Raw genomic sequence first — 14,623 nt, 5'->3', positions numbered from 1 at the left:
GTTGATAGTGTGTTAGTGAGTTGATTAAATGACTAATTTATAGAGAATTATGAGACTGATGTGAATTGACTCAATGTGTTGATTTGTTGTGATATACTGAAACATGATGATTTTGTTAATGTTTGAAATTATATGTTTGTCGTGATGTGTCAGAACATGAGGATGTTTGTGATGATTGGTAATACGTGATTTTGTATATATATTCGTAACGATAATTTTGTGACTAAGTGAAGGTGAAATATTATGGTGACGTGAATTACCTTGTATAATGGTAATTGATTGTGATATAGGCTTATGCCTCGTGACGATATGTGATTGTGATGAGTATGCCATGTTGTCTTGTTTGTCGAGTCACATTTCATATGCATACTTTGTGACGGCCTGGATTGGCAAATTAGTGACGAAGGCTTATGCCTTGTGCCTCAGATTCGGGCAATTGGTGACGGGGGCTGAAGCTCCGATTGGTACCACATGCATATACATGAGTCATGTCCCATGTGTCTTATGTGATTCATAGTTGTGACGTTTTGTGAATATATTGTGATTGTATTTGGTGACTTGTTAAATGATGGAAGTATGTGAAAATGTGAATTGATGATTTTATGAATAGTATGAAGATATCAATACCTGTGAGTGCAATTAACTGAATATGTCTGGGTGACTTAAATGTGATGTTTTTGTGACTAGATGTATGACTTATATGCGGTGATGTTTTAGGATTAGAATTGTGATTTATACTTATAATGAATTGTGACTTGGCTTGCAAAGTAAATGAAGTATATATATAATTGATATGAATATGAAGTGTTGTGACTTGTTGTGAGATTTGTGAATTAGTGAAAGCATGAAGTGTATAGCAATATTAATACGTGCGATGTGATAACTATATATTCCTGGATCCTAATATACAATTTATCATACGCTCACTTATATGATTTGATATCTCACCCTTTTCTCTTGTTCGCCGTTGCCTTTATATTGGTAACGTGCAGGTGTTCGAGTATGAAGATTTAGTTGCCGTTAATCGAGTTGGTTGTCGCTCTGATACGTAGCACTCGGGGGGACGATTTATAATGTTTATGTTGTTGTTTATTGTTTCATCTTAGTTGAACATGATGTTATTGATTTAAAGATTAAGAACTATGATTCTCCCATGTTCTAATAAAAGAAGTCACTTTGATTTGAAAAGTATTATATGCTGAGTATTTATTTGATTGATCAAAGAAAGTGCTATGTATCCGCTAAATGCGATGAAGTGATTTATTGTTGAAGTGAATATGTGACGCCTCATTTGTTTGTCGAGAAATTTTTAAATACTCTGATATTTTCCGCATTATAATTGCCGGGTAGAAATGGGGTGTTACAGGTCGGTTTGAATCGGGCGTACAATTTGTTTGGTGTTGAGTGATTGATGGATTCCTTTTCTTCTTCTTTGACGCCATACTTCCTTCTCTCTCTCTCTCTATGTTCTTTTTAGTACTCTTACCAACATGCCTTTCTCTCTTCAATTCTTAAAGTATCTCATCACATCACATTCCTAACGCTCTGTCTTATTCCACTTTCTCTCTCTCTCTCTCTCTCTCTCTCTCTCTCTCTCTCTCTCTCTCTCTCTCTCTCTCTCTCTCTCTCTCTCTCTCCACTAATGCAAGCAAAGGTAAACTGACACCAATTAAACCCATACAAAGCTAAAGTTTTTTTCTTCTTTTGTTATTGTTCTTGTGTTTGTCACAATGGTTGGTGTTTCGAGTCGTACTCAAAGTAGGAATGTTCCACTCTTCAGTAGTATTCCATTTCATGGCTCATGTGCGTGTTCGTTGAAATCTAAGCGTAAAAAAAGTGATATGGGTTTGAGCTCTAAAAAAAGAAAGCCAAATGAAGAGACTTTTGTGTTGCATGAAGATGTTATTTGCATTGACAGTGACAAGGAAGGAGATCAAGAGGGGTTGAAGTATTCTAATAAGAAACTTTCTGAGACATGTGTTGAACAGGTAGAAAATGTTGATGGTGATGCTGATGAGGTTGACGACATTGATGTTAAAAATGAGGAACAAAGTAGAGATATTGTTGATATTGGTGGTGAAGGAGGGTTGAGAGATTATGAAATGAACAGTTTTGAGGGTTGTGTTTATGCTGATGAGGATGATAATGGTGATCTTTCATTTCCTGGATCGTGTTCATTGAAATCTAAGGGTAGAAAAAGTGTTATGGGTTTGAGCTCTAAAAAAGGGAAGCCAAATGAAGAGTATTTTGTGTTGCATGAAGATGCTGATGTTATTCGCATTGGTAGTGACGAGGAAGGAGATGAAGAGGGGTTGAAATTTTGTGATAAGAAATTTTCTCAGATTATTTCGGAAATGTACTTCAGAAATAATACCTGACTGTTAAAACTGAATTTTCATGCATTTCGGAGATGCATTTCCGAGGTCTGGAAAAATCTATAAAAAAATTACTTCGGAGATACATCTCCAAAGCAGAGGCAAGTTTGAAATTTCGCTGGGGGTCACCACCATAGGAGGGTCAACAAAGAAATTCTCTTTTAAAAATAGTGTGTCATTGATAAATTAGGAATTATAATAAGGTATCCTTCTAAATTCAAGCTTTTACCTTTGACATTTTCCGTTTTACGGTAAAAGTGAGTAATAGCCTTATTCGCCTAGATAGTGATTCTGAAAGTAGTGTTTCTTTGGCTATGGGAATATGGGTAGCTCACGATTCATGTTTTCCTATCGTTACTCATGATTACATGGGCCATGAAGTCGTATCATTGACTGATGATTTTGATTCAGAAAGGGTATCGGGGAACTCCCTCGATGAGAGAGTTTCCTCGGTGGATTCTTTGGAGGCTCTTCTGTCAGATGACAATGGTGAGGAGGATCACACTGAAGACCTTATGCCCCCATCCCTTTCTGACTGATACAGAAATACAAGCTGTTAAGTTGATGAGAGAATGCATTGACGATTTTGTCCTGGAATCTCTAAGGAAGAGGTTCCATTATTCCCTTTAACATGCTATGCAGGGCGTGTACGAGATCCGTGGTCAAGACGTGGATCAGGCAAAGTAATTTTGTCCTAATGTCCCTATTCTTGTTGTAGGGTTGGACCCCTCACCTGCTTGGGATGAGGTATTTATAGAGGCTTTAGGACTTGAAGTTAAGGTTTCCTTGAGAATGATAATTGCCCACTTAGTCACCTGGTGGACCGTTGAATCCCTACTTCCTAGGTGTCATGGATTAACCTATTGACCCTAACTTCTTTCTAATCGAGGAACATCTTTTCCCAAGTTTCCCATGACTGGTGAGTAGAGAGTACTTAGGGCAAGAATGTCCCTAATTGAGGGCAGTAGATGGGAGTTTCCTCACTGGCGGTTGTAATCTCATCACTCTTACTTAGACTTTTACAAATATATCACTACACAATCCTTCAAGAACAAGAGCTTTGATAAAGGGCGAAGTGATATAAACGACAAAGCATTATGGGTATCTGTCTGATGAAATCCCAAGCCCCTTATGTGATATTATATTTTGAGCCTTCAATGGTTTGAGATGAATATTCTGGATGCGTTAAGGGGATCCATTGTAATCTGGTTGTACCCTTAAATAAGAATCCAAAAAGCTTAGCGTACGATAGTTTGAGGATCCATCAATTAGGCCATCAATATTTGGTGAAGGATATGGGCCTTTGTGGAAAGTTGTATTATGGTCGGTGAAATCCATGCACATGCACCACTTGTTCACTTATTTCCTTACCAACACTATAATAGCTAACTAGGTTGGATATTTTATTTTAGTGATGGAATCAACGCTTGCTAGATTGCTTACCTCTTTATCCATAACGACTCTCTTCTCCTCGCCAATTTTCCGCCACTGGCCTTGCGGAAGATTTGACGGCGAGGCGGTGACACACCGCTCTGATGTCTATCCCTGGCATGTCGAATGCAGCCCAGGAAAATTAGTCGATGTTTCTTATGAATTGATTGACTAGCTCGTGCTATTCTTCTTTAGAAAGTGATGTTCCTATCTTTGTCACTTGGTGAGGAAAATGACTTATATGAACTTCCTCCAGGTCCTCTATGGGCGTGAGCCTGTCATTGTCTATGCTCAGTCTGGGATTTCGACTATCAATGTTTGTATCCAACGCTTTGGGAAGTGGGATGGCCCCAAAGGCGAGCTCTTCCCTTCCCATTTCTAGGATGCCCTGGTAACATTCTTGGGCTCTTTGTGGGTCTTCTCAAACAGTCTCGACCCCCCACTTGACATCAGGAATTTCAGGACTAAACATTAGGTGAATATAATCTCCCCAAACACATTGATGGTTGGTCCGCCAAAGATGACATTATAGGGAAATAAAGTGTCCATTATGAGACGGTTGACCTCAATTTACTTTGAGTATGATCTCATGCCGCATCTTGTCTCTAAGATTATGTGACCCCTTACTTGCACTTGTTCGCCTGACAAACCTACTATGGGACGCCTTGATGTTGCTGAGATCAAGCTGGAGTTTTTAGAAATTTTTATACAATAGGATGCCAGCTGAACTTTCAGGGTTTATCTAAACTATCTTGATATCCTAGTTTCAATGTTGCACACAAATGGCCATGGGGCTGTTATCGTGAGGAAGGATTCCTGAGAAGTCACTGCTAGAGAAAGTGATGCTGACCCCCAATTCTCTCCTGTCAGCTTTGGCGAATCATGGGGATATTACATTCGCAGTCAGCATCTATGTGTCATATTTTCTCCGGGAAGAGCCGAAACTTCCTTCATTAGCAAAACCTCCGACTATAGTGTTAACCATGAAGTCTGGATCTTTGTTAGCCATTTTCAAAGGAAGGTGGCGAAAAATGGAGATGACGAGAGTGTGGCTCAGGTTTGTGTTACTGGGGCTCCACAGCGGGTGTTATTGTACTTGTCAAAAAATACATAATGCGTGACACCCTTATGCTGGTATGGATAGCCAAATGCCTTTGTAATTTTCTCTGGGTTAAGGCTTGCTCACGCCAGTGAGAAACCCTATTCAGTAGTATTTATAGTGAAGAGAGAAAAAAAATCATGTGAGGTGAGAAGCTTTGTAGCTTTTAGGGGTATATAATGTATATTATGATTTGCCCCTTAACCTACTAGGGATGAGGTATTTACAGAGACTTTGTGACCTGAAGTTATGGTTTTCTTGGAAACGATAATCGCCTACTTAATTAGTGGTGGAACGTTGAATCCTTACTTCCTATGGAGACGTAAATTAACATGTTGACTCTGACTTCTCTCTGACTGAGTAGCGTTTTTTCCCATGTTTTCCATGATTGGGAGAGTAGAGAGCACCCTGAGCGAGGTGGTCCCTAATTGTGGATGACAAATAGGAATCGTGTTAACGGCGATCGTTATCTCCAATCTTTAATAGGTCTTTTACAAATATATCACTACATAATTTATTTATATTTATTTAAATAGACTTACCAGATAAGTTTAAAAGACTCTTTTATGAGTCATGACCTAGCATTTTTAACTAAATATACTTTAAAAAAACCTTGGCATTTTGGATTTAAAAAAGTGATCTAAACTAAACTATTATCGGGTAGATAGATGTATGTCTTTGTTTGTTGGTATCATCTATTATCATTAAATTCATTCCCTTCCCTCCTCCCCTTCCCTCCCCCTCTCTCATTTGAATCAAACAGGTCAACCAACACATTTAATAACACGCCAAAAAAAAATCTATCCAGGTTACCCTATTCATATGAAATTTCCACATATTATAAGGACTATACTAAACACGTGACTTTGAGAATTAATAACCTAAAGAAGACGAATCAATTAAAATATAAGTCAGAAATTTGAATTAAACTTTTCTCTTTCACCAACCTAGTTGTTATGTTGGTCTTTGGTAGAACTTTTTTCTTAGTGATTTCAGTTGGAACAACCAGTATTATTATGAATTAGAGGATTGTTAGCTTTTTTATCATTAAAAAATGTGTTAGCTTCAACATTAGGAAATGACTTGTAACGAAAGTTAGAAATTATGTTATTTTAGAAGTTAGTTAGTTTTTCTAAAGAAATCGGATGATATGAACAAGTTTTCTTTTCTATTATGGAGAGATTCGAATTCATTTAAAAAAATATAACAGTTAAATCAATTAATTATTTATTGTTGAATCAACTAATTTTACTTATCACCTTTTCTATATAAGTTGTATGTGATATTTAACAAATATTTGTGTGCACCTTACACGTGCTTATTGTAACATCTCACGAACAAATTAAAATTATTATTCTAAAATATATAATATAAGAAAATTAGATGTTTTGGAAAACATCATTTTAACCTTTTACTTTTATCTCTCACCTCACTATTTTGGGGACATTTTGTGTTTAAAATTTATTTTTTGCAACTAAACTATACTTTTGGTTCTAAATTTAAATTTTACAACTAAATTGTACTTTTTGCAACTAAATTGTACCATTTCGAGGGCATTTTGTGTCTAAAATTTAATTTTTGCATGTGTAAAATAATTATACACTTTCGGTGCATGAATATTATTCACTTTTTTTAATTAACAAGTAAATTAGTTTCTAAAATATGTTATTAGTCGAATTATGTGTCAAATGTTTGTTATGGGTCAAAGTCAAATTCAATTATTAATCTAAATATTTTTATAAATGATGCCTACAAAAAAAAATAATATTTGTGTACGAGGTAAAATATATATGATCCATGTATTTTAATAAACGATGTTATTTTTATAAACAGAAAAATTTACTATTGATCTAAGTAGTTTTATATACGCTAACTTACTATTGATCAAGATATTTTTATAAATGATACATAAACATAAATAATTTTTATATACGGAAAAAAATCTATTATTAATCTAAATATTTTTATATACGAAATATGGTATTTATGATCCAAAAATGGTATACGAAAAAAATTTAGGGTTAAATATGTTTTTGGTCCCTATAAATATCTCAACTTTCATTTTTAGTCCCTATTAAAAAAATAATATATTTTAGTCCCTACAAAATTGTTATGCATGTAATTTTAGTCACTCTTCTTAAACCAATGTGTATTTTTGAATGATTATTTTGAAGACATATTTAGAACGTTATAAAAAGTTCATCTGAAAAAAGAAACTCAAAACTTGATTTCTAAGTCGAGGTTTTTATTACTTTTATCATTATCTTTTAAAATTTAATAAATTCATATTTAATTCTTCTTATTTTAAAAATTCTAAAATTTGGTAAAGAAATATTTTATTGTATTCTAAACATGTATGAAAAAAATTATTCAAAAATTGAAAAGTTTAAGGGTACTTAAACAGTTTTCAAAATTTTAGAAAATAGCAAGGACTAAAACTGCATGCATGAAATTTTTGTAGGGATTAAAATATATTATTTTTTTAATAGGGACTAAAAATGAAAGTTGAGATATTTATAGGGACCAAAAACATATTTAACCCAAAAATTTATTATTGACGTAAATATTTTTATACAAAAATTTACTATTGATCCGATTAGTTTTGTAAATGATACCTAAACATAAATGATATTTGTATACAAGAAAAAATTTATTATTGATATAAATATTTTTATAAACGAAAAATGGCATTTATGATCCATAATAAAATTTTAATTCAAAAATGGTATACGGGAAAAAATCTATTATTGATCTAAATATTTTTATATACTACAATTTACTATTGATCCATATATTTTTGTAAATGATATCTAAACATAAATAATATTTGCACACAGAAAAAAAATCTATTATTGATTTAGATATTTTTTTATACGAAATATGATATTTATGATGCAAAAATGGTATACGGAAAAAAAATCTAATATTGATTTAAATATTTTTATATACGAAAAAATCTATTATTAATTTAAATTTATATATTTTTAACATTCTATTTAAAATAAATATATTATGGAAACAAATGCGCGTACTAGACCATAACCCGTACGTATGCACGAATTTATTACTAGTTTAAACTTGAACTTTCTCTTGTAAATATGGAAAAAATTGTATTTTCAACGATAAATGATTATAAATAATGTTTTTCAAAAAATAAATTAATTGTGTAATTTACCCAATGGATACAACACCAGACCCTGAGCCTAGTCCATATCCCACACAAGCCCAATATATAAGTTACTTGCTAAATATTTAGGGCTAATGCTTTTTGATTCTAAATACTTTAATATAAATTTTTGTGCTCTAATTAAAATGTGAGTTATGTTTTATACTTACAAAAGAAAATTATTACTAAAAAAAAAACTGAAATCAAAGTGAGGGATTGAAATTCCCATAACATCCATTACATCATATTTTACATAATTTACAATTCTTACTAAAGTGAATTGTCATTGTCACTTTATATGACCAAGACGTGGAAATTTGGCACATTGGTGTAAGTTTATGATACGGGGAGAGAGCTGATTTGCAAAGTTATCACTTTAACGCTCAAGTCAGTAAGAGAATAAAAAATTGTGTGAATGTGAGAATGAATTTGAATCATACATTTTTTTTCATGTGTGATCCTTTATATATGAGAATTGGTTGGAGTGTTTCAGATCTGGATCAAATGTGGGCTTTCTTTTATAGTACCTTTTGTCTGCCCAAAACAGTTGTACCCAAGACTTCTTGTAGCATGTTAGCGAGAATACTTTTAGAGAGCTAGGCAGGGTTCCTCGCACCAAGGTTGTTGCTTGGAGAAGTGGAATAGGTTTGGCAGGTGGCGTGCACAACCTACGGAATATGTGCATTAAATGTGAGTATCATCATTGAGACGTTTCACAAAATTTGTTTAGCATGTGGCCATATGTTTCTAGATCAAGAAATGGCGCTTCTTCTCATGATATTCAAGTGCACTCAATTGTCATTGTCTTCTCGAGGCAAAAAACTAACCATTTCTTTCTTGCCTCTCCATTTCCTTTCATTCTGATCCCTTAATTATTTGGTCTCTCTTTTCTATATAAGGGTCACTTGAGATTTCAAAGCTCTTTTCGCCCTTTACACAAACTGCAAGCTCTCTTTCTTCTACACACTTCGATTTTCTTCTCTAAACATTGTCAATATTTCTTCTTCTTTGGGTTATACACTTCATGGTCCAACATACCTTATGGGCTATCTCCTTTAGTTGTTATCTCCTTTTTTAGTTAAATCAGGTACCATATTTCTTTGTTTCGTTTACATTTCATTGCTCTCCTCTATTGTTATTGATATGGCCCACATAAGAAATACATATGCAAATGTAATAAATATACTCAGCAGTGATGATTCCTCTTTAGCCAATAAGATAGTGAACAAAAGAAAGTCAAATGTTGACTCTTTAGAAACTAACAAACCATTGTGAACCTTATCGTGCTTAGTGATAACTTTGGGCCTAGAGAGGGTTCATTTGAAGATGGATGTTAAAGGTGTAGATAATTCTTCTAAAGGAGATTAAGGGAGGGACCATGATAGTCCTTTTGGTAAATCAATTGGGCATGGATGTCGACTCCCTTACTCTCATGTTGTCTCCCATAGATTGTAATATGTTGAGGTTTCTTGGAACAAATGATCGACTAACTATTTAATTAAATCTTCTACGGAGAAAAATGAATGGGATCCAAATGACAGATAGGTTAGAGATCATATTATCTTTTGAAGTCATTCTCGGATTCATTATTAACATTATCTTTTTCATGACAGTTGGGAAGATATGGTCAGGAAGGAACACTAGCATTTGGTGTCGCTTGAGAATGTAGTCCAGTACCACTGAGTGGATGAGGAATCATTAGGGTTGGCTTCTGACTTCAACAATGTTGTCCGTCTAGAGGGTGTTCATACTGATGTGTGGTTGTCATTTAACTAGACGGTCTTTCATGCTAACTGTTCCAAGAGAATATGTAGTTCCTATGACAGGTTCAAGATTCCATTATTCGGATATTTGTTTTTAAGATTGAAGTTCAAACTAAGTTTTAGTGACTTTAAGAAGTGCATCTCTAGATAGCTCTGTCCTAGATACACCAGTCTCCTGGTAATTTTTCAAGTATTCTTTTACTGGTGCGAGTACTAAGAGAAAGAACATTTTCTGAATTTGTTCTTCTATTTATTTTCCCTAAATCATACCTATGCTGGCGAAAATCGAGATTAGGGGCTAATCTTGCTCCACTAGCCAAAAAGTATATGAATTTTACCTTGAAAGTTGGAAGAATTTCAAGGACTGTTAATTTTTGGTGACTCTTCTGATCCCAGAGGCCCATTATGTATTCTTTAAGACCCCTAAAGGTAGGTCTCCCTTGCCCAATCCCTTAGGCTCTAAACTGATGCAAGAAAATAATTTTCAACTACTGGGTCAAAAACCATTCTTACAGGGGATCAAGGACCTACACTTACTTGTCTGAATCTCTGACCCTAGGGGAAAGACATCGAAGGCAGACTTGATAGCCTTTTGGGAGAGCTTAAGCTTTAAAGAGGGGGTTGGTCCTTCAGAAGAATAACATATCCCGCAGAAAAAGAGCTTTATCAACACATGGGCGATTTTGGATGCGACAACCGCTCTAAAGAGAAAAAACTTGTTTGGTTAGGGATGATTTATAATGTGTTTTCCTTTGGCGTTCTAATATTATTATGCTTACCATCATTTTTCCTCTGTTGCAAATAACATGCCATCTCTTAAGAATCTTTTCAAAATAAGGAAGGCATTTGTTGTGGATGAGGTGCTCACTTCTCCTTCTCCAACTCTAACTCCGGTCTAGACACACTCATATAATGATATGATCCTGGTAGAACATGAAACTTGTTAGGGAATAAGAATAAGACTACTGAATAAGGATGCTACTTCTTCGAGAGGCGGAGCAAGAACTTGAATGAGAGACCTTCCATTTCTATCTTGTATGTAAAAATTCAAAGGAGAGCATAATGCCAAAAAAATTCAAACCATCGGGACTGAAAAATCTAGGATTTGTCTTAAGTGGTAACATACCTCCTCTTCCCATTTTTAAATATCCATCAGTCTTTGTGTCCTCGCACTTACTAGGAGGTAAGATATTGCATCGCTTATGGGGACTATACCTATGTCTGAAAACTCATCGACACTGCTAAACTAGAGTTGGTTGCAAAGACGACCTATCATATGCAACTAGGTATTACTCGGTTGTCTCTAGTGGCAGTTAGTCGTGGTGAGGTGATGGCCCACAGGAATCCTTCAAAAAAGAAATAGAACTAGAAAGGTCAACACAACCTTGTTTCCTATGATTTGAATTAATTCTCAAAATTATTGACGGCTTCTAACAAGGTGTGGCTACCCATGGTACTTCTATTAACCTTGCTTCATAAAACATTGCTCTAAAAGTGTCCCTTGCCGAGAAGGAGAAAAATCTTGAAGTTTTGAGGATTTCATTGGAAAATTTTGAAGCGGTGAAGTCAACACTGACCCCCCGAGTAGATAAGTTGAGGGATTCTTGGAGGAGGAGGAGGAGAAGGTGGAGAAAGAGAAAATAAGGTGGAAGAGAAGAAACAAAATGAGGTTTACCAACTATGGCTTGGTGTGGCCGATTCATCTTTAATCCAGCTTTCTTATAAGAGACAATCATGTAAAGTCAAAAAAAGTTCATTTCATTCTTTATATCAAAGCATTAAATTAACTAATAAATAATCACTTCATATTTGGGCAACCTTGGTGATATTCAACTAATGTACCATTTGAGCTTGAATGTGTTCCACATCCTGAGAATTGTTTCCCGAGTCAGGGTTTTCAGGGTGTATGCTATGTTCCTAGTACTAGCTTTTATCCTTTATAGTCCTTCCCATTTGGGTGCAAGCTTCCCATCCCCGACATTCTTCCCTATAACGTCGGCACACCTTAGTGTCAAGTCTTTGGGTTGGAACTCTTGAGGTCAGACCCTTTTATTTTATTTGGTTGTAATTAATTGCTTCACAATGGAACTCGCGAGGGTGGTAAATTCTTTCCTTTCTTCTAAAATGCCGGCTTCCTCCCTGGTCGCACGGGTATTGTCTTCCTATAGCAAGGGGTGTGTTGTCCTCCAACTAAGCTCCCCTATTTCAACAAGAATGACAACCTCAGTTTCGTACGTGAGTCGATAGAGTGTTTCACATGTTTTTCAATGAGGTTTAGTATGGTACGCCCAAAGGAAACATGGAAGTTCATCTACCCAAATTCTTTTATTCGTCTCCAACTTTTGCTTCAATCATTTCAGCAAAATTCAATTCACCGCTTTGACCTTTCGATTTGTGTGAAGATGTTTTAGGTACGTGAAGTGTTTCTTAAAATTTAAGCCCTCCAATTTCTTATCCACAAACTATGTCCCGTTATCCATTACTATGGACTGAGGGATCCCATACCTGGCTAAAATGTTTCTCTTTAAGAACTTTACAATATCGGTGCACTAATTTTTGCTAAAGCCTCTGCTTCAACCCACTTGGTGAAGTAATCAATTGCCACAATTATAGATTTGAGTTGGCCCGATGCTAGGGGAAAAGGTCCAGGGATGTCCATTACCCATTGTGAAAAGACTAGGACACCATTAACATGTGTAACTTAGATTGAAAGGGGTTGTGGATGTCCCCTTGCTTTTAGAACTGGTTGCACTTTTTCTCATACTTTAGAATTCTGGATCATAGACGGATTACAATATATGGCTTTAAGGACCTTATTGGCCAATGTCCATGCGCCGAGATGTTGGACGATAATTCCTTTATGTACTCCGACAAGAGTGTAAATGATCTCTTACTCTTCCAGACATTTCAATAGGGGGTGGACAAGCCTCTTCTATAAAAGGCCCATTCTATTAGAGAATACGAATCAATTTTTCTCTTCACCAAAGCAACCTCGTTGTGTCCAAGGGGACTATTCTTTGCTCAATAAAATTTATGATGGGCGATATCCAGAAGGGTTGTGAGACGTCTTCTATGACCATCACCATCATTCCTAAAATCTCAATGGTCGGACCCCTCAATGTCTCCTGGATGAAGGAGTCTAGGAGCCTGGTGTTGGAAATTTTTGAGAGCATGTCTATTATAATGTTTTATTCTCTTGGGCGTGCAAGATTTCAAAAGGTCTAAACTTCTTTAGTTTTCCTTTGGTCAAAGCGAAATATCTCTACAATAATGGATCTTTAGTTTAGGTCTCCCTTTTTTACTTGCGACACCCGAAATTAGGAATTTGTCAGTTGTTTGATGTTTTCTACTCCCTATTGGGTTTCCAGTGTAAGTCTAACAATGAAGGCTTCATACTCGGCTTGATTATTGGTGGTGGGGAACTCAAAGCAAAAGGATACTTCAATCACAAATCTGACATTATTATCTAAAATGAGATTGGGCAAAGTATCTCAACTATTAAATGACTTGTCTGTTAACCTGACCCAAACATTTGTTGTTCCTGAAGTCATTTATGCAATTCAATTTACCACTTCTTCAGTCGTTCTTCCAAATATTGTTGTGGAGAACTTGTTTCAAGGGTAAATCTGACATGACTATGATGACGTGTGCCGGAAAGTATTGTCGTAGATTCCTGGATGCAGTTACCAATGCCAATGCCACTTTATCTATCTTTTGATAACATATTTCGGGTCCAACCATGGCCTTGGAGTGAAGTAGTGCAGACTATGAATTGAATTTGGCTCTTGATAGATTCCCTTATAAAGAGAACATATTTAAAAGGGGATGGTGTCTAGTGATCGTAGATAGATTTCGTTCCCTTTTTGTAGGGATTCAGTTAGTCGACTTCCCATCTTCTTGTCACTTGTGAGTTAGCTTTATTAGTGTGTGTAGCAGTGAAATTGGTGAGACTAAAGTCATTGTATAGACGTAGCTCATTTGTTTTAAACAGAGTCGCCACTGCGCTTTATTGTTTCCAAAAGGAATGGAGAAAGAGCGAATAAAACCCACCGAAGTTTTTAAAATCAAAACTTATAAACTTATCAGAGATTTGGGTAAGGGGGTTTGTTATACAAGAGGAAGGTTTTAATCACCCCTCATATCCATGGTACTCCATGGGAACCTCTTTGAAAATGTTATTGTTTTTGTGTACATGTATTATGAAAGTCATATGTGAACTTGTTTAAAATAGATGGTGGGGATGGGAAAAGAAATTTTTGAAAGTGAGCTTGATAAGACATCGTATCTTAGGCCTACATACCCCTTTTAAAGAAAAGGGAAGTTAGAGCTTTTGTAGTTCCCCTTAAAAAGGAAAAAGGGCCAAAGTGGCCAAAATCTTTTTGGGTGTGAGCTTTAAAATACTCACAGGTTTTTAAAAGAGGGTTAAGCTTTAAAATACTTAACAAGTTTAAAAGGGTTAAGCTTTAATAATACTTAATAATTTTTAAAATAAGAAGGGACCAAGCTTTAACAATACAAGGTCAATGGGTTAGGAGAAGTTTCACCGGGAATAATTCTTCTCTTAACACCAAGGTTTTAAAACAAAGAGACCTAGCTTTAACAATACAAAGGTCAATGGACTAAAAGTAGTTTCACCAGGAATAATTCTCCTCTTAGTACCAAGGTTTAAAAAACAAAAGGTTTTGGTTTGATCTTTAACAATACAAAACCATAAGACAAGTGAAAAGCTTTAACAATACTTTAACACAAAAATAAAAGAGATTGGAAAAGAGTTTGAGTACCTTGACAA

This window comes from Vicia villosa, linkage group LG5 (genome assembly GCF_029867415.1).
Source record: "Vicia villosa cultivar HV-30 ecotype Madison, WI linkage group LG5, Vvil1.0, whole genome shotgun sequence".
Taxonomy (NCBI): Eukaryota; Viridiplantae; Streptophyta; class Magnoliopsida; order Fabales; family Fabaceae; genus Vicia; species Vicia villosa.
Note: the sequence above shows the minus strand (reverse complement) of the source record.